This window comes from Haliotis rufescens, unplaced genomic scaffold (assembly GCF_023055435.1).
Source record: "Haliotis rufescens isolate VD_foot unplaced genomic scaffold, xgHalRufe1.0.p SCAF_5, whole genome shotgun sequence".
NCBI lineage: Eukaryota > Metazoa > Mollusca > Gastropoda > Lepetellida > Haliotidae > Haliotis > Haliotis rufescens.
This window is the reverse complement of record NW_025964223.1, coordinates 36505399-36527832: the sequence shown is the minus strand read 5'-3', so window position 1 is coordinate 36527832 and position 22434 is coordinate 36505399.

Below are 22434 nucleotides of genomic sequence, written 5' to 3'. Positions count from 1 at the left end.
TCTTTAATCAACATGTCATATGTCATAGTTGTGTCAGTTGTCATGGTCAAGGTAAAAATCAATCACTTATGAAATGACAGGTTAACTGTTTCATTCAGAACATATGGCATGGGACTTCATGTTTGTGCTCAACCTAGTTCTGGCATGTTACCTCGCAGTTTGGTGAAGAAGGCCGAGGTCATACCTTTTGAAATAAGCATTCCAAACTAATGAGACATGCTTGAGTCATTTATTAGGAATTTGAGGCTGTATGTATGGCTGAGTCTTCACAATACAATGTGCAGAGTTACGTCCCTCAGGCATACCAGAAACCTGTGATCATGGGTTTAAATCCAGGTTCCCCATGATGTTGAAAGTGGAGTCTGAGATCACCTTGTAACGTATCATCTTTCAATGATTGATAATGCATTAATGCTGTCATCAAGCTGATATCACTTTGTAAAACTTGCAGCTAAACTAAGGTATACTTCCGGTGGAGACCCGGAGTAGAATTTGTCCCCAGCACCCCACTGCTGGTCGTTAGAGGCAACCAGATTGGGCAAACTGTTTGCTGTGGGTTGCGTCCATGTGTAGGTGGAGGAAGGGAGTCTGGTGCTTGAGGGCGACAGGGCCGTAATACTGTCCAACACACCACTTCGACCCTAACCTTGCCTAGATGGGTGGTAAAAATGGGCCCCATTCTGTCAATCCACTGGTCATGTTATGTCTTGTGCATACAGTAATTTGCACAAGCATTTGGCATTTTGAAAATATACTCATTCTAAATGTCTATTATATATTTGGGGGTGGTCTGGTAGCCTAGTGGTTTAAGCGTTCACTCATCACGCCAAAGACCCGGGATCAATTCCCGACATGGGTACGGTGTGTGAAGCCCATTCCCGCCGTGATATTGCTGAAATATTGCTAAAAGCGCCGTAAAACCATGCTCACTCACTCAATCACTCACTCACTCACTCTATCTATATTTGTATCAGTCTATAAACTTGCTTAGAGCCCTGTGCCTGGAAGGTGGTGGCTCATGGGCCAATCTGGTGATGCTGACCTCTGAATACTGTTCGTCTCCAATTCATGATCATGGGCTGAACCAGCTTTTTATTCGGTAGACATCTATAGCTTTTCATGTCAAATTTGCTGGAGTATATCATCCCTTTATCCATTGTCTTTGTAGCTTGGAGATCCCCTGCATCATAAGACTGTCCTTGTTGACACTCGATGGTGGGTAGGGAAAAGGGGTGCTGAATCATTTTCCTTAAGACATGGGTTCCCAACTTCCCTGGTTCAAAATGAAGACAAATAGAATTTCACAATTTTCAAGAATTCACCAAATTGGTCTGATTATTGGCCACACCTTTTGATTATCTAAGCTTGTGACAAGGAACCGTCCAACTAAATCTGTTTGCAATCACCAAAGTTATCGCTGGTATCTGCAGAGAGGCTACAGATATCACCAAGCTTCAATCCGGTTCTCTCCTTGTAGAGTTTGTTAATATCAAGGTTGATGTCCCCGAGCACCAGACACTGAACTCATGTATGGGAATTGTCCATGACAGAGCATGCTGCCTGTTTGGCATGACCAAAGAAGAAATACAGTGTTCCCTTGTTATTGCGCCCTTCAATATAGCGCTAACTCGGTTATAGCGTGGTAAAGCATGGTAAATTTACTAACATTTTCAATAAACTCAAGTTTTCCAATGACACGATGTTTTCCCCCCTCTCAGAAAACATTATCAGCTGATCCAAGAACATGTCAAACAGTCTGTCACAGCTGTGAAGCGGTTTACTGTCAAGAAGGATGGTGTGGTTGAACCGACCAACACCTATCTCTTCACTTTTGCCTGTTCGAATATTCCACAATCAATTAAAGCTTGTTATTGTAGCATTGGAGTGGAGGTTTATATCCCCAATCCACTCCGGTGCTACAACTGTCAAGTGTTTCCTGCCATGACTCTGCTGTTTCTTACTTACTGCAGGAAGGATGTGAAGTGTCAATCTGCGGTGGGAACCATATGGCATCTTCTAAATCTTGCCCTGTGTCGCAACATGAATTACAAATACTGAAAATGAAACATGAAGGAAACATCTTTCAAGAATCTAAGAGGGTTGCAGGTCTTACTGCAACCACTTCTACTATTTCTTGCTCTGCTGCAGTCTCCTGTCCTGCTGTTACTACTGCTTCTGTTGACTGCCAGACTAATCTGACATGGGTCAAGCCTGGTTAACCCCTTCCTACTGCTTCACTATAAAAACCAGCTGTGACACCTTCATCAGTGACACCTCCCAAACCAAAAAACTAAAAAAACAGTAGTCTCAGACTCCAAAACCAGTACCTGAACCAGAATCAGAAATTGTTCCTCTAAAAAAAGAAGGAAAATTAAGACAAAAAGCTGCAAAAAAGAGCAGCTGCAAACACCACCACCAAATGCCACCTCTTCTTTAGAGATTCCCATAGAGGTACATAACTACTTTGGTCTCCTGGACAATGAGGGGACATCTCCATATGACACAAATTTAACAGGAGTAATACAAAGTCATCCTCACGTATGTATCATGTGGAAGCACCACCATGAATCCACAAAACATACAAGAAGAATTTAGATGCATGACAACCATTAATTCAATACTTTAATTCGTCGACTTTTTGTCTCCAAGAAACTTACCTAAAAAACAAAGATCAATTTTACATCCGTCGGTAAGCGCTTACCAGTCATCCTGCCCTGTTCCACTGACTTAACACTAATCTTCAAACTGTGGCTGTCCGTGTAACTCTGACATAGTGTTTACATTATGTTCCCTGTATCTTCCACCTTCGTCAACTATCCTCACATCTTCAGACTTTGTATGATAAGCTCCCGTAGCCCTGTATAAGCTGGGCGATTTAGACGGTCATAATCTAGTATTGTGGTGTACTGATACAAATAAAAAAGGAAATGTAATTGAATATTTTATCTAAAACAATTACTTATGCATCTTTATTGTTGAATCTAATATTAAACTATTATACTGTTATAACTAAATCTAAGATTGCCAACAAACTTGACGAGAATTCAGCAAACTAAAGAATATGTCTTCAGCAACCCATACTTGCCGTAAAAGGCGACTATGCTTGTCTTAAGAGGCGACTAACGGGGCCGGGTGGTCAGGCTCGCTGACTTGGTTGATGCATGTCATCGATCCCAATTGCGTGGATCGGTGTTCATGATATCAATCACTGGATTGTCTGGTCCAGACTCGATTATTTACAGACCGCCGTCATATAGCTGGAATATTGCTGCGTGCGGCGTTTAAACCAAACCAACCAACCAACCAACCAACAAGGGCCCAGTTCAACAAAGCGTTTGTAATGCTAAGATGATCGTAACACCCATACTTTAACATAAGCTTACGATAGTTCTAGTGCTACGATCGCTCTGTGGAACAGGGCCCAGGGCTGCTATGATTAATATATTAACAGTCACCACAGGTTCATCCACACTGAACAGGTGATGTCTGAATTTACTTAGATGTGTTTTGTGGCAGTTGCCTCTCCATATGCTCCCTCAACAACTATAGCGACTTATTCATAATATTTTGGCGTCTCTTACAACTTCCACACCTAGGATATCTGCACAACATTCCAGAGGCACCAATGTGCTCTCCGGAGGTGTCCCTTGCGAATTACATGGAGAGAGGAGAGACAAGAAAACATGGTTCAACAACTAGGCAATGACGTTCTTAAAAATTTGTGACTTGTTGTTTGTACTGGACAATTCTGGTCTGCCAATTGTCACAGAAATAGTATATCTAGTCGGTGGCAGGCTAAAGGCTAGGTCAACGACTTCCACTGACTGTACGTCTTTAGGTGCCTAACAATGCTGCAAGATCCTTTCACTCCTGAACTGAGGAGATTTGACTTGAAGGCCACCCTGTAGAACTTATGCTGATTATAAGTTATTTATACGATGTTGTTCTTTCAATGCAATCGTCAATGCATGAGGTGACAGCATATCAACAGTTTAGAGCAGTAGTTGGTTATTTTAGTGACGATTCACATCGTGATTATAATGTACAATTCGCCAACCGAAGCATGGTTGTCATTGTGCGAGGAATGCAATATCTCATGGGGAATGACGACAGAAAATTATCGTACTGGAATGGCTTTTAGTGTTCGTGTTCCGGTGGTTCCAGTGTTCAGATAACTAAGCTACTACACCATTGATTCATGTCTAAGGGGGTTCTTTCACAGCCTACTGTACGGCAAGAGGACGGAACACATGTAGGCAATGCCTCAGTTCATCACGTACCACTTGCTATTTCTTCGAACAGCCAGGTAGTTATGGGGTGGCTCCATAGGGACTTAAGCTGCAGCTGTCGCCCCCCCCCCCCCCCCCCCCCCCTAGCAGCTTACTGCCGGAGGTAACAGGCATGCCGTGAAGCTTCAGACTGAAGAAGCGTTACAGACCTCTGTCCTTGGACCTAGCAGTAGTCCTACAGCATCTGGTAACACAACCAAACGAACTGATAGGGCAAACAGAGTTTATCTTTTGACCCATTACGAAATATGGACTCTGCATGTATTGAAGCTGGACATGTGAACAGTATCATCATGCTCCAGTACGGATGACATGCAGGGGTCATATCATGAATCCTTAATGTACCTCACCTTGTTGTTAGTGTTGGACGGCCAAATCCCACACAAGGCACACATAAACTGATTGACTGACGGATTGTTCTGGAGTTCTGGATGCTATCAGATACGACTGCCACAACACACGTCAATGCTTCATTAAAAACCTTCCTGTGCATTTTACAGATATATCCCACAGTGCCACATTAAATATTGTGGGGGATTGTTGGGCTCTGGCTGCTAGTCTCTACATCTTGAAGTTCCAAACCTCCGTGCGTCATGTATCTCGAGCTGCTGAGGTACTCAGTCTTAGAATGCATGTCTTTGGGTGAGTAAGGATGTCACAACAATAATCCAGTCATATTAACAAGCTCTTGATGATATACAATATAACTTGAGGCTGCAACCAAATCACTGGGCAATGTTTTGCGTTTATCATTCCGACCGTCTTTACAAGCTATGCCGAGGCTTTGCCAGATATATTTCCCTTGTGTCACAAAATGTCACACCATATGTTCTTCGGTATTGCTGGGATCTTGTCATTCGCTACAACCTTATTTTCCTCCGTGCCTCATGAACACCCACCGCTTAGCTCAAACCAGATACCCATAGTGTCACAAAAGTGCCACAATACATATTCTGAGGGTTTACTGGTTTCTTGTTGCTATTCGCTACAAATTGCAGGTCCCCCGGGTATGACGCATATAGCTTTGCATGTTAGAGGAAGGAGGTGACAGGTGACAGGTGATACGGGATAAGTGAAGAGGGCACCCGCTGAACATAACCGTCTAATCCAGGCGTCACCAACTGTGGAATAAGCATTGCAATGTGTTGTGTTAGAATAACATATAATTTAAATGAGTTTGAATATTCATGATTTTGGTATATTTAGCCCAACATGACACAACAAGACTCAGGCCCAAAGTCCAAATTCCAAGACTCCAAATTCATGTAACAACCGTCAGTGATTGATGTGCATGAGCACCTTCAATCTTGCACTATCAGTGGAGTAGCTAGGGAAATTAAAATGGAAGCAAGCAAACATGTTGCAGTACATATTGTTCTTTAACATTTATAACACATACTCAACACAGACGAAACACAAGCAAGCCCCTACACCAAAGCTAACACAAAGATACGCCTCCCACGTTTTGGACGTAACACATTTTAAGTGTGGAACAGTTTGATCATTGTGACCATTTGGATCAGTCTCCGATATCTACAAAAACTAATGTAACAAGCAAACACAACAACACTACCTAAACCAACCCATTTCACCTTGCCTCACAGATTGAAAGACTTATCAATGGTATGATTCAGATTGGATTTACAGTATGCTATAGAGACTGAAAATGGTTCTGTAGGTTAACTGCTTTGGGCATGACTGTGTTTTCCCAGACCGGAAGTAATGTTATCACACTGGAATGGCATTTTATGCCTAGAACAGTGCAATGACCAGACCTGCTTCATTAATAAACATGAATTATTGACAGGATAGTTGTGGCAACGTAATCGAATCGGGTCACATAATAATGTGATAAACCTACCTTCCTTTTACTGTTTAAGGTCGTCACGATATGGATGAAATAGTGCCGATGTGACGTAAAGCATAAACTCACTCACTGTTTAAGGAGGTTTAAATTTGGGGGTCTTTTCTCAAGAGACCTAAGTAATGGTGAGGTTCTTTAGTTGATCAGAACTTGAAAGCACAAACCTTTCACATATATCAAGAAACTAAGTGATTCCTTTTTGCTGATAGGTTTGGAATTTGACTTTTGTTTTTGGCAACAGACTTTACAAAGATTCAGTTAAAGATTGACTTACTCAAACTTTTGCAGTCCAACTGTCATGTTACCTCATAATTTTAAATTCTTTTTAAAATTGTGGAAAGCCTGCAATCAGAAGTGAACTCATACTATGTGCTGACTGTTGTGAGTGATGCACCCAGCATGCTGAGTGACTTGGTTTATTGCCTGTTATCGTACCGACTGCATGAAAAATGGCTCAGTACACCCGTCTTTGGTGCAGATGCTATTACAGTAATAACAGGCTGCCGTCTTATGACTGGAATATTTCTGAGTGCGGCGTTAGACAACAAACAAACCTAAAATGAGGGACGTGTATATGCTGCATGGTTCACCAGACCCGCACCTGGGCATCAAACGAGTTACATGTGTGTATCGATTTACATAATGAGTATTCTGGGCGTTAATGTGTATTAGTAGTCGCCATTTCCTATTACCTGCGGGCTGGCCTTCTATTTCCATCTGTCTTGTAAGGGCTACCAGGCAATAAATATACTACACAGGGAATCATAACGACGCAGGTTGAAATAACCCCTGGTTGTTGAAGCAAATAATGCAACTAATAACGAGCTCCTTTTCATATCACTGACTAACGACTGGTCCATAACGTCCATAAATAGTACGCAGAAGAAACGTGGAGATAGCAAGGAAACATACCAAGCCACACATTCACAACTTCAGTCCAACATTCATAACTTCCCAGAAACGTCCCTGATAGGCTGTGATGGAGTATCAGTTTAAGGTGGGGCGTTTCTGGGAAGTTATGGATGTTGGAATTTCCAGAAATGCCCAACCGTACACCGATACTCTATCACAGCCTCAGTCCAACATTCCTAACTTCACAGAAACGCCCCACCGTACACTGATACTCTATCACAGCCTCAGTCCAACATTCATAACTACCCAGAAACGCCCCATCGTATACTGATACTCTATCACAGCCTCAGTCCAACATTCATAACTTCCCAGAAACGCCCCACCGTACACTGATACTCTATCACAGCCTCAGTCCAACATTCATAACTACCCAGAAACGCCCCATCGTACACTGATACTCTATCACAGCCTCAGTCCAACATTCATAACTACCCAGAAACGCCCCATCGTACACTGATACTCTATCACAGCCTCAGTCCAACATTCATAACTTCCGAGAAACGCCCCACCGTACACGGATACTCTATCACAGCCTCAGTCCAACATTCATAACTTCCCAGAAACGCCCCACCGTACACAGATACTCTATCACAGCCTCAGTCTAACATTCATAACTTCCCAAAACGCCCAACCGTACACTGATACTCTATAACAGCCTCAGTCCAACATTCATAACTTCCAAGTCCAACATTCATAACTTCCCAGAAACGCCCCACCTCACACTGATACTCTATCACAGCATCTGTCCAACATTCCTAGCCTCCCAGAAACGCCCCACCTTCCACTGATACTCTATCACAGCCTCAGTCCAACATTCATAACTTCCCCAAAACGCCCCACCGTACACCGATACTCTATCACAGCCTCAGTCCAACATTCATAACTTCGCGGAAACGCTCGACAGAACATCGATACTCTATCACAGCCTCAGTCCAACATTCATAACTTCCCAGAAATGCCCCACCGTACACAGATACTCTATCACAGCCTCAGTCCAACATTCATAACTTCCCAGAAACGCCCGCCGTACACCGATACTCTATCACAGCCTCAGTCCAACATTCATAACTTCCCAGAAACGCCCCACCGTACACCCATACTCTATCACAGCCTCAGTCCAACATTCATAACTTCCCAGAAACGCCCCACCGTACACTGATACTCTATCACAAAAATCTGTCCAACATTCATAATTTCCCAGAAACGCCCCACCGTACATTGATACTCCATCACAGCCTCAGTCCAATATTCATAACTTCCTGGAAACGCCCCACAGAACACCGATACTCTCTCACAGCCTCAGTCAAACATTCATAACTTCCCAGAAACGCCCCACCGTACACCAATACTCTATCACAGCCTCAGTCCAACATTCATAACTTCCCAGAAACGCCCGCCGTACACCGATCCTATATCACAGCCTCAGTCCAACATTCATAACTTCCCAGAAACGCCCCACCGTACACGGATACACTATCATAGCCTCAGTCTAACATTCATAACTTCCCAGTACAACATTCATAACTTCCCAGAAATGCCCCACCGTACACCGATACTCTATCACAGCTTCAGTCAAACATTCATCACTTCCCAGGAACGCTCCACCTTACACTGATACGCTATCACAGCCTCAGTCCAACATTCATAACTTCCCAGAAATGCACCACCGTACACCAATACTCTATCACAGCCTCAGTCCAACATTCATGACTTCCCAGAAACGCCCCACCGTACACCGATACTCTATCACAGCCTCAGTCCAACATTCTTAACTTCCCAGAAACGCCCCACCGTACACCGATACTCTATCACAGCCTCAGTGCAACATTCATAACTTCCCAGAAACCCCCCACCGTACTCTGATACTCTATCACAGCCTCAGTCCAACATTCATAACTTCCCAGAAACGCCCCACCGTACACTGATACCCTATCACAGCCTCAGTCCAACATTCATAACTTCCCAGAAACGCCCCACCGTTCACTGATAATCTATCACAGCCTCAGTCCAACATTCATAACTTCCAAGTCCAACATTCATAACTTCCCAGAAATGCACCACCGTACACCGATACTCTATCACAGCCTCAGTCCAACATTCATGACTTCCCAGAAACGCCCCACAGAACACCGATACTCTCTCACAGCCTCAGTCCAACATTCATAACTACCCAGAAACGCCCCAACGTACACCAATACTCTATCACAGCCTCAGTCCAACATTCATAACTTCCCAGAAACGCCCGCCGTACACCGATCCTATATCACAGCCTCAGTCCAACATTCATAACTTCCCAGAAACGCCCCACCGTACACGGATACACTATCATAGCCTCAGTCTAACATTCATAACTTCCCAGTACAACATTCCTAACTTCCCAGAAACGCCCCAAACCGTACACCGATACTCTATCACAGCTTCAGTCCAACATTCATAACTTCCCAAAAACGCCCCACCGTACACCGATACTCTATCACAGCCTCAGTCTAACATTCATAACTTCCCAGAAACGCCCCACCGTACACCGATATTCTATCACAGCCTCAGTCCAACATTCATGACTTCCCAGAAACGCCCCATCGTACACCGATACTCTATCACAGCCTCAGTCCAACATTCATAACTTCCCAGAAACGCTCCACAGTACAGTGATACCCTATCACAGCCTCAGTCCAACATTCATAACTTCCCAGAAACGCCCCACCGTACACCGATACTCTATCACAGCCTCAGTCCAACATTCATAACTTCCCAGAAACGCCCCACCGTACACTGATACTCTATCACAGCCTCAGTCCAACATTCATAACTTCCCAGAAACGCCCCACCATACACTGATACCCTATCACAGCCTCAGTCCAACATTCATAACTTCCCAGAAACGCCCCACCGTACACCGATACTCTATCACAGCCTCAGTCCATTATTCATAACTTCCCAGAAACGCCCCACCGTACACCGATACTCTATTACAGCCTCAGTCCAACATTCATAACTTCCCAGAAACGCCCCACCGTACACCGATACTCTATCAAAGCCTCAGTCCAACATTCATAACTTCCCAGAAACGCCCCACCGTACACCGATACTCTATCACAGCCTCAGTCTAACATTCATAACTTCCCAGAAACGCCCCATCGTACACCGATACTCTATCACATCCTCAGTCCAACATTCATAACTTCCCAGAAACGCCCCATCGTACACCGATACTCTATCACAGCCTCAGTCCAACATTCATAACTTCCCAGAAACGCCCCACCGTACACTGATACCCTATCACAGCCTCAGTCCAACATTCATAACTTCCCAGAAACGCCCCACTGTACACCGATACTCTATCACAGCCTCAGTCCAACATTCATAACTTCCCAGAAACGCCCCACCGTACACTGATACTCTATCACAGCCTCAGTCCAACATTCATAACTTCCCAGAAACGCCCCACCATACACTGATACCCTATCACAGCCTCAGTCCAACATTCATAACTTCCCAGAAACGCCCCACCGTACACCGATACTCTATCACAGCCTCAGTCCATTATTCATAACTTCCCAGAAACGCCCCACCGTACACCGATACTCTATTACAGCCTCAGTCCAACATTCATAACTTCCCAGAAACGCCCCACCGTACACCGATACTCTATCAAAGCCTCAGTCCAACATTCATAACTTCCCAGAAACGCCCCACCGTACACCGATACTCTATCACAGCCTCAGTCTAACATTCATAACTTCCCAGAAACGCCCCATCGTACACCGATACTCTATCACATCCTCAGTCCAACATTCATAACTTCCCAGAAACGCCCCATCGTACACCGATACTCTATCACAGCCTCAGTCCAACATTCATAACTTCCCAGAAACGCCCCACCGTACACTGATACCCTATCACAGCCTCAGTCCAACATTCATAACTTCCCAGAAACGCCCCACTGTACACCGATACTCTATCACAGCCTCAGTCCAACATTCATAACTTCCCAGAAACGCCCCACCGTACACCGATACTCCATCACAGCCTCAGTGCAACATTCATGACTTCCCAGAAACGCCCCACAGAACACCGATACTCTCTCACAGCCTCAGTCCAACATTCATAACTTCCCAGAAACGCCCCACCGTACACCCATACTCTATCACAGCCTCAGTCCAACATTCATAACTTCCCAGAAACGCCCGCCGTACACCGATCCTATATCACAGCCTCAGTCCAACATTCATAACTTCCCAGAAACGCCCCACCGTACACGGATACACTATCATAGCCTCAGTCTAACATTCATAACTTCCCAGTACAATATTCCTAACTTCCCAGAAATGCACCACCGTACACCGATACTCTATCACAGCCTCAGTCCAACATTCATGACTTCCCAGAAACGCCCCACCGTACACCGATACTCTATCACAGCCTCAGTCCAACATTCATAACTTCCCAGAAACGCCCCATCGTACACCGATACTCTATCACAGCCTCAGTCCAACATTCCTAACTTCCCAGAAACGCCTCACCGTACAGCGATACTCTGTTACAGCCTCAGTCCAACATTCATAACTTCCCAGAAACGCCCCACCGTACACCGATACTCGATCACAGCCTCAGTCCAACATTCCTAACTTCCCAGAAACGCCTCACCGTACAGCGATACTCTGTTACAGCCTCAGTCCAACATTCATAACTTCCCAGAAACGCCCCACCTCACACTGATACTCTGTTACAGGATCTGTCCAACATTCCTAGCCTCCCAGAAACGCCCCACCTTTCACTCATACTCTATCACAGCCTCAGTCCAACATTCATAACTTCCCCAAAACGCCCCACCGTACACCGATACTCTATCACAGCCTCAGTCTAACATTCATAACTTCCCAGAAACGCCCCACCGTACACCCATACTCTATCACAGCCTCAGTCCAACATTCATAACTTCCCAGAAACGCCCCATCGTACACCGATACTCTATCACAGCCTCAGTCCAACATTCCTAACTTCCCAGAAACGCTCCACAGTACAGTGATACCCTATCACAGCCTCAGTCCAACATTCATAACTTCCCAGAAACGCCCCACCGTACACCGATACTCTATCACAGCCTCAGTCCAACATTCCTAACTTCCCAGAAACGCCCCACCATACACCGATACTCTATCACAGCCTCAGTCCAACATTCATAACTTCCCAGAAACGCCCCACCATACACTGATACCCTATCACAGCCTCAGTCCAACATTCATGACTTCCCAGAAACGCCCCACCGTACACCGATACTCTATCACAGCCTCAGTTTAACATTCATAACTTCCCAGAAACGCCCCACCGTACACCGATACTCTATCACAGCCTCAGTCCAACATTCCTAACTTCCCAGAAACGCCCCACCTGACACTGATACCCTATCACAGCCTCAGTCCAACATTCATAACTTCCCAGAAACGCCCCACTGTACACTGATACTCTATCACGGCCTCAGTCCAACATTCATAACTTCCCAGAAACGCCCCACCGTACACCGATACTCTATCACAGCCTCAGTCCAACATTCATAACTTCCCAGAAACGCCCCACCTCACACTGATACTCTATCACAGCATCTGTCCAACATTCCTAGCCTCCCAGAAACGCCCCACCTTCCACTGATACTCTATCACAGCCTCAGTCCAACATTCATAACTTCCCAGAAACGCCCAACCGTACACCGACACTCTATCACAGCCTCAGTCTAACATTCATAACTTCCCAGAAACGCCCCACCGTATACCGATACTCTATCACAGCCTCAGTCCAACATTCATAACTTCCCAGAAACGCCCCACCGTACAGTGATACTCTATTACAGCCTCAGTCCAACATTCATAACTTCCCAGAAACGCCCCACCGTACACCGATACTCTATCACAGCCTCAGTCTAACATTCATAACTTCCCAGAAACGCCCAACCGTACACTGATACTCTATAACAGCCTCAGTCCAACATTCATAACTTCCAAGTCCAACATTCATAACTTCCCAGAAAGGCCCCACCTCACACTGATACTCTATCACAGCATCTGTCCAACATTCCTAGCCTCCCAGAAACGCCCCACCTTCCACTGATACTCTATCACCGCCTCAGTCCAACATTCATAATTTCCCAAAAACGCCCCACCGTACATTGATACTCTATCACAGCCTCAGTCCAACATTCATAACTTCGCGGAAACGCTCGACAGAACATCGATACTCTATCACAGCCTCTGTCCAACATTCATAACTTCCCAGAAACGCCCGCCGTACACCGATACTCTATCACAGCCTCTGTCCAACATTCATAACTTCCCAGAAACGCCCCACCGTACACCGATACTCTATCACAGCCTCAGTCCAACATTCATAACTTCCCAGAAACGTCCCACCGTACACTGATACTCTATCACAACATCTGTCCAACTTTCATAATTTCCCAGAAACGCCCCACCGTACATTGATACTCCATCACAGCCTCAGTCCAATATTCATAACTTCCTGGAAACGCCCCACAGAACATCGATACTCTCTCACAGCCTCAGTCCAACATTCATAACTTCCCAGAAACGCCCCACCGTACACCGATACTCTATCAAAGCCTCAGTCCAACATTCATAACTTCCCAGAAACGCCCGCCGTACACCGATCCTATATCACAGCCTCAGTCCAACATTCATAACTTCCCAGAAACACCCCACCGTACACGGATACACTATCATAGCCTCAGTCTAACATTCATAACTTCCCAGTACAACATTCATAACTTCCCAGAAACGCCCCACCGTACACCGATACTCTATCACAGCTTCAGTCCAACATTCATAACTACCCAGGAACGCTCCACCTTACACTGATACTCTATCACAGCCTCAGTTTAACATTCATAACTTCCCAGAAATGCACAACCGTACACCGATACTCTATCACAGCCTCAGTCCAACATTCATAACTTCCCAGAAACGCCCCACCGTACACCGATACTCTATCACAGCCTCAGTCCAACATTCTTAACTTCCCAGAAACGCCCCACCGTACACCGATACTCTATTACAGCCTCAGTGCAACATTCATAACTTCCCAGAAACGCCCCACCGTACACTGATACTCTATCACAGCCTCAGTCCAACATTCATAACTTCCCAGAAACGCCCCACCGTACACTGATACCCTATCACAGCCTCAGTCTAACATTCATAACTTCCCAGAAACGCCCCACCGTACACTGATACTCTATAACAGCCTCAGTCCAACATTCATGACTTCCAAGTCCAACATTCATAACTTCCCAGAAATGCACCACCGTACACCGATACTCTATCACAGCCTCAGTCCAACATTCATAACTTCCCAGAAACGCCCCACCGTACACCGATACTCTATCACAGCCTCAGTCCAACATTCATAACTTCCCAGAAACGCCCGCCGTACACCGATGCTATATCACAGCCTCAGTCCAACATTCATAACTTCGAAGAAACGCCCCACCGTACACGGATACACTATCATAGCCTCGGTCTAACATTCATAACTTCCCAGTACAACATTCATAACTTCCCAGAAACGCCCCACCGTACACCGATACTCTATCACAGCATCTGTCCAACATTCCTAGCCTCCCAGAAACGCCCCACCTTCCACTGATACTCTATCACAGCCTCAGTCCAACATTCATAACTTCCCAGAAACGCCCCACCGTACACCGATACTCTATCACAGCCACAGTCCAACATTCATAACTTCCCAGAAACGCCCCATCGTACACCGATACTCTATCACAGCCTCAGTCCAACATTCCTAACTTCCCAGAAACGCCCCACCTCACACTGATACTCTATCACAGTATCTGTCGAACATTCCTAGCCTCCCAGAAACGCCCCACCTTCCACTCATACTCTATCACAGCCTCAGTCCAACATTCATAACTTCCCAAAAACGCCCCACCGTACACCGATACTCGATCACAGCCTCAGTCCAACATTCATAACTTCCCAGAAACGCCCCATCGTACACCGATACTCTATCACAGCCTCAGTCCAACATTCCTAACTTCCCAGAAACGCCCCACCTCACACTGATACCCTATCACAGCCTCAGTCCAACATTCATAACTTCCCAGAAACGCCCCACCGTACACCGATACTCTATCACAGCCTCAGTCCAACATTCATAACTTCCCAGAAACGCCCCACCATACACCGATACTCGATCACAGCCTCAGTCCAACATTCATAACTTCCAAGAAAAGCCCCACCATACAGCGATACTCTATCACAGCCTCAGTCCAACATTCCTAACTTCCCAGAAACGCCCCACCATACACTGATACTCTATCACAGCCTCAGTCCAACATTCATAACTTCCCAGAAACGCCCCACCGTACACCGATACTCTATCACAGCCACAGTCCAACATTCATAACTTCCCAGAAACGCCCCATCGTACACCGATACTCTATCACAGCCTCAGTCCAACATTCATAACTTCCAAGAAAAGCCCCACCATACAGCGATACTCTATCACAGCCTCAGTCCAACATTCCTAACTTCCCAGAAACGCCCCACCATACACTGATACTCTATCACAGCCTCAGTCCAACATTCATAACTTCCCAGAAACGCCCCACCGTACACCGATACTCTATCACAGCCACAGTCCAACATTCATAACTTCCCAGAAACGCCCCATCGTACACCGATACTCTATCACAGCCTCAGTCCAACATTCCTAACTTCCCAGAAACGCCCCACCTCACACTGATACTCTATCACAGTATCTGTCGAACATTCCTAGCCTCCCAGAAACGCCCCACCTTCCACTCATACTCTATCACAGCCTCAGTCCAACATTCATAACTTCCCAAAAACGCCCCACCGTACACCGATACTCGATCACAGCCTCAGTCCAACATTCATAACTTCCCAGAAACGCCCCATCGTACACCGATACTCTATCACAGCCTCAGTCCAACATTCCTAACTTCCCAGAAACGCCCCACCTCACACTGATACCCTATCACAGCCTCAGTCCAACATTCATAACTTCCCAGAAACGCCCCACCGTACACCGATACTCTATCACAGCCTCAGTCCAACATTCATAACTTCCCAGAAACGCCCCACCATACACCGATACTCGATCACAGCCTCAGTCCAACATTCATAACTTCCAAGAAAAGCCCCACCATACAGCGATACTCTATCACAGCCTCAGTCCAACATTCCTAACTTCCCAGAAACGCCCCACCATACACCGATACTCTATCACAGCCTCAGTCTAACATTTATAACTTCCCAGAAATGCCCAACCGTACACTGATACTCTATCACAGCCTCAGTCTAACATTCATAACTTCCAAGTCCAATATTCATAACTTCCCATTAACGCCCCACCTCACACTGATACTCTATCACAGCATCTGTCCAACATTCCTAGCCTCCCAGAAACGCCCCACCTTCCACTGATACTCTATCACAGCCTCAGTCCAACATTCATAACTTCCCCAAAACGCCCCACCGTACACCGATACGCTATCACAGCCTCAGTCCAACATTCATAACTTCCCAGAAACGCCCCATCGTACACCGATATTCTATCACAGCCTCAGTCCAACATTCCTAACTTCCCAGAAACGCCCCACCTCACACTGATACTCTATCACAGCCTCAGTCCAACATTCATAACTTCCCAGAAACGCCCCACCGTACACCGATACTCTATCACAGCCTCAGTCCAACATTCATAACTTCGAAGAAACGCCCCACCATACAGCGATACTCTATTACAGCCTCAGTCTAACATTCATAACTTCCCAGAAACGCCCCACCATACATCGATACTCGATCACAGCCTCAGTCCAACATTCATAACTTCGAAGAAACGCCCCACCATACAGCGATACTCTATTACAGCCTCAGTCTAACATTCATAACTTCCCAGAAACGCCCCATCGTACACCGATACTCTATCACAGCCTCAGTCCAACATTCCTAACTTCCCAGAAACGCCCCACCTCACACTGATACTCTATCACAGCCTCAGTGCAACATTCATAACTTCCCAAAAACGCCCCACCGTACACCGATACTCTATCTCAGCCTCAGTCTAACATTCATAACTTCCCAGAAACGCCCCACCGTACACCGATACTCTATCACAGCCTCAGTCCAACATTCATAACTTCCCAGAAACGCCCCATCATACACCGATACTCTATCACAGCCTCAGTCCAACATTGCTAACTTCCCAGAAACGCTCCACAGTACAGTGATACCCTATCACAGCCTCAGTCCAATATTCCTAACTTCCCAGAAACGCCCCACCGTACACCGATACCCTATCACAGCCTCAGTCCAACATTCATAACTTCCCAGAAACGCCCCACCGTACACTGATACTCTATCACAGCCTCAGTCCAACATTCATAACTTCCCAGAAACGCCCCACCGTACACTGATACCCTATCATAGCCTCAGTCCAACATTCATAACTTCCCAGAAACGCCCCACCGTACACCGATACTCTATCACAGCCTCAGTCTAACATTCATAACTTCCCAGAAATGCCCCATCGTACACCGATACTCTATCACAGCCTCAGTCCAACATTCCTAACTTCCCAGAAACGCCCCACCTCACACTGATACTCTATCACAGCCTCAGTCCAACATTCATAACTTCCCAGAAACGCCCCACCGTACACCGATACTCTATCACAGCCTCAGTCCAACATTCATAACTTCCCAAAAACGCCCCACCATACACCGATACTCGATCACAGCCTCAGTGCAACATTCATAACTTCGAAGAAACGCCCCACCATACAGCGATACTCTATTACAGCCTCAGTCCAACATTCATAACTTCCCAGAAAGGCCCCACCGTACACCGATACTCTATCACAGCCTCAGTCTAACATTTATAACTTCCCAGAAACGCCCAACCGTACACTGATACTCTATCACAGCCTCAGTCTAACATTCATAACTTCCAAGTCCAATATTCATAACTTCCCAGAAACGCCCCACCTCACACTGATACTCTATCACAGCATCTGTCCAACATTCCTAGCCTCCCAGAAACGCCCCACCTTCCACTGATACTCTATCACAGCCTCAGTCCAACATTCATAACTTCCCCAAAACGCCCCACCGTACACCGATACTCTATCACAGCCACAGTCCAACATTCATAACTTCCCAGAAACGCCCCATCGTACACCGATACTCTATCACAGCCTCAGTCCAACATTCCTAACTTCCCAGAAACGCCCCACCTCACACTGATACTCTATCACAGTATCTGTCGAACATTCCTAGCCTCCCAGAAACGCCCCACCTTCCACTCATACTCTATCACAGCCTCAGTCCAACATTCATAACTTCCCAAAAACGCCCCACCGTACACCGATACTCTATCACAGCCTCAGTCTAACATTCATAACTTCCCAGAAACGCCCCACCGTACACCGATACTCTATCACAGCCTCAGTCCAACATTCATAACTTCCCAGAAACGCCCCATCGTACACCGATACTCTATCACAGCCTCAGTCCAACATTCCTAACTTCCCAGAAACGCTCCACAGTACAGTGATGCCCTATCACAGCCTCAGGCCAACATTCATAACTTCCCAGAAACGCCCCACCATACACCGATACCCTATCACAGCCTCAGTCCAACATTCATAACTTCCCAGAAACGCCCCATCATACACCGATACTCTATCACAGCCTCAGTCCAACATTGCTAACTTCCCAGAAACGCTCCACAGTACAGTGATACCCTATCACAGCCTCAGTCCAATATTCCTAACTTCCCAGAAACGCCCCACCGTACACCGATACCCTATCACAGCCTGAGTCCAACATTCATAACTTCCCAGAAACGCCCCACCGTACAATGATACTCTATCACAGCCTCAGTCCAACATTTCTAACTTCCCAGAAACGCCCCACCGTACACTGATACCCTATCATAGCCTCAGTCCAACATTCATAACTTCCCAGAAACGCCCCACCGTACACCGATACTCTATCACAGCCTCAGTCTAACATTCATAACTTCCCAGAAACGCCCCATCGTACACCGATACTCTATCACAGCCTCAGTCCAACATTCCTAACTTCCCAGAAACGCCCCACCTCACACTGATACTCTATCACAGCCTCAGTCCAACATTCATAACTTCCCAGAAACGCCCCACCGTACACCGATACTCTATCACAGCCTCAGTCCAACATTCATAACTTCCCAAAAACGCCCCACCATACACCAATACTCGATCACAGCCTCAGTCCAACATTCATAACTTCGAAGAAACGCCCCACCATACAGCGATACTCTATTACAGCCTCAGTCCAACATTCATAACTTCCCAGAAAGGCCCCACCGTACACCGATACTCTATCACAGCCTCAGTCTAACATTTATAACTTCCCAGAAACGCCCAACCGTACACTGATACTCTATCACAGCCTCAGTCTAACATTCATAACTTCCAAGTCCAATATTCATAACTTCCCAGAAACGCCCCACCTCACACTGATACTCTATCACAGCATCTGTCCAACATTCCTAGCCTCCCAGAAACGCCCCACCTTCCACTGATACTCTATCACAGCCTCAGTCCAACATTCATAACTTCCCCAAAACGCCCCACCGTACACCGATACTCTATCACAGCCACAGTCCAACATTCATAACTTCCCAGAAACGCCCCATCGTACACCGATACTCTATCACAGCCTCAGTCCAACATTCCTAACTTCCCAGAAACGCCCCACCTCACACTGATACTCTATCACAGTATCTGTCGAACATTCCTAGCCTCCCAGAAACGCCCCACCTTCCACTCATACTCTATCACAGCCTCAGTCCAACATTCATAACTTCCCAAAAACGCCCCACCGTACACCGATACTCTATCACAGCCTCAGTCTAACATTCATAACTTCCCAGAAACGCCCCACCGTACACCGATACTCTATCACAGCCTCAGTCCAACATTCATAACTTCCCAGAAACGCCCCATCGTACACCGATACTCTATCACAGCTTCAGTCCAACATTCATAACTTCCCAGGAACGCTCCACCTTACACTGATACTCTATCACAGCCTCAGTTTAACATTCATAACTTCCCAGAAATGCACCACCGTACACCGATACTCTATCACAGCCTCAGTCCAACATTCCTAACTTCCCAGAAACGCTCCACAGTACAGTGATGCCCTATCACAGCCTCAGGCCAACATTCATAACTTCCCAGAAACGCCCCACCATACACCGATACCCTATCACAGCCTCAGTCCAACATTCATAACTTCCCAGAAACGCCCCACCGTACACCGATACTCTATCACAGCCTCAGTCTAACATTCATAACTTCCCAGAAACGCCCCATCGTAAACCGATACTCTATCACAGCCTCAGTCCAACATTCATAACTTCCCAGAAACGCCCCATCGTACACCGATACTCTATCACAGCCTCAGTCCAACATTCCTAACTTCCCAGAAACGCCCCACCTCACACTGGTACCCTATCACAGCCTCAGTCCAACATTCATAACTTCCCAGAAACGCCCCACCGTACACCGATACTCTATCACAGCCTCAGTCCAACATTCATAACTTCCCAGAAACGCCCCACCATACACCGATACTCTATCACAGCCTCAGTCCAACATTCATAACTTCGAAGAAACGCCCCACCATACAGCGATACTCTATTACAGCCTCAGTCCAACATTCATAACTTCCCAGAAACGCCCCACCGTACACCGATACCCTATCACAGCCTCAGTCTAACATTTATAACTTCCCAGAAATCCCCAACCGTACACTGATACTCTATCACAGCCTCAGTCTAACATTCATAACTTCCAAGTCCAATATTCATAACTTCCCAGAAACGCCCCACCTCACACTGATACTCTATCACAGCATCTGTCCAACATTCCTAGCCTCCCAGAAACGCCCCAACTTCCACTGATACTCTATCACAGCCTCAGTCCAACATTCATAACTTCCCCAAAACGCCCCACCGTACACCGATACTCTATCACAGCCACAGTCCAACATTCATAACTTCCCAGAAACGCCCCATCGTACACCGATACTCTATCACAGCCTCAGTCCAACAGTCCTAACTTCCCAGAAACGCCCCACCTCACACTGATACTCTATCACAGTATCTGTCGAACATTCCTAGCCTCCCAGAAACGCCCCACCTTCCACTCATACTCTATCACAGCCTCAGTCCAACATTCATAACTTCCCAAAAACGCCCCACCGTACACCGATACTCTATCACAGCCTCAGTCTAACATTCATAACTTCCCAGAAACGCCCCACCGTACACCGATACTCTATCACAGCCTCAGTCCAACATTCATAACTTCCCAGAAACGCCCCATCGTACACCGATACTCTATCACAGCCTCAGTCCAACATTCCTAACTTCCCAGAAACGCTCCACAGTACAGTGATACCCTATCACAGCCTCAGGCCAACATTCATAACTTCCCAGAAACGCCCCACCATACACCGATACCCTATCACAGCCTCAGTCCAACATTCATAACTTCCCAGAAACGCCCCATCGTACACCGATACTCTATCACAGCCTCAGTCTAACATTCATAACTTCCCAGAAACGCCCCATCGTAAACCGATACTCTATCACAGCCTCAGTCCAACATTCATAACTTCCCAGAAACGCCCCATCGGACACCGATACTCTATCACAGCCTCAGTCCAACATTCCTAACTTCCCAGAAACGCCCCACCTCACACTGATACCCTATCACAGCCTCAGTCCAACATTCATAACTTCCCAGAAACGCCCCACCGTACACCGATACTCTATCACAGCCTCAGTCCAACATTCATAACTTCCCAGAAACGCCCCACCATACACCGATACTCGATCACAGCCTCAGTCCAACATTCATAACTTCCAAGAAAAGCCCCACCATACAGCGATACTCTATCACAGCCTCAGTCCACCATTCATAACTTCCCAGAAACGCCCCACCGTACACCGATACTCTATCACAGCCTCAGTCTAACATTTATAACTTCCCAGAAATGCCCAACCGTACACTGATACTCTATCACAGCCTCAGACTAACATTCATAACTTCCAAGTCCAATATTCATCACTTCCCAGAAACGCCCCACCTCACACTGATACTCTATCACAGCATCTGTCCAACATTCCTAGCCTCCCAGAAACGCCCCACCTTCCACTGATACTCTATCACAGCCTCAGTCCAACATTCATAACTTCCCCAAAACGCCCCACCGTACACCGATACTCTATCACAGCCTCAGTCCAACATTCATAACTTCCC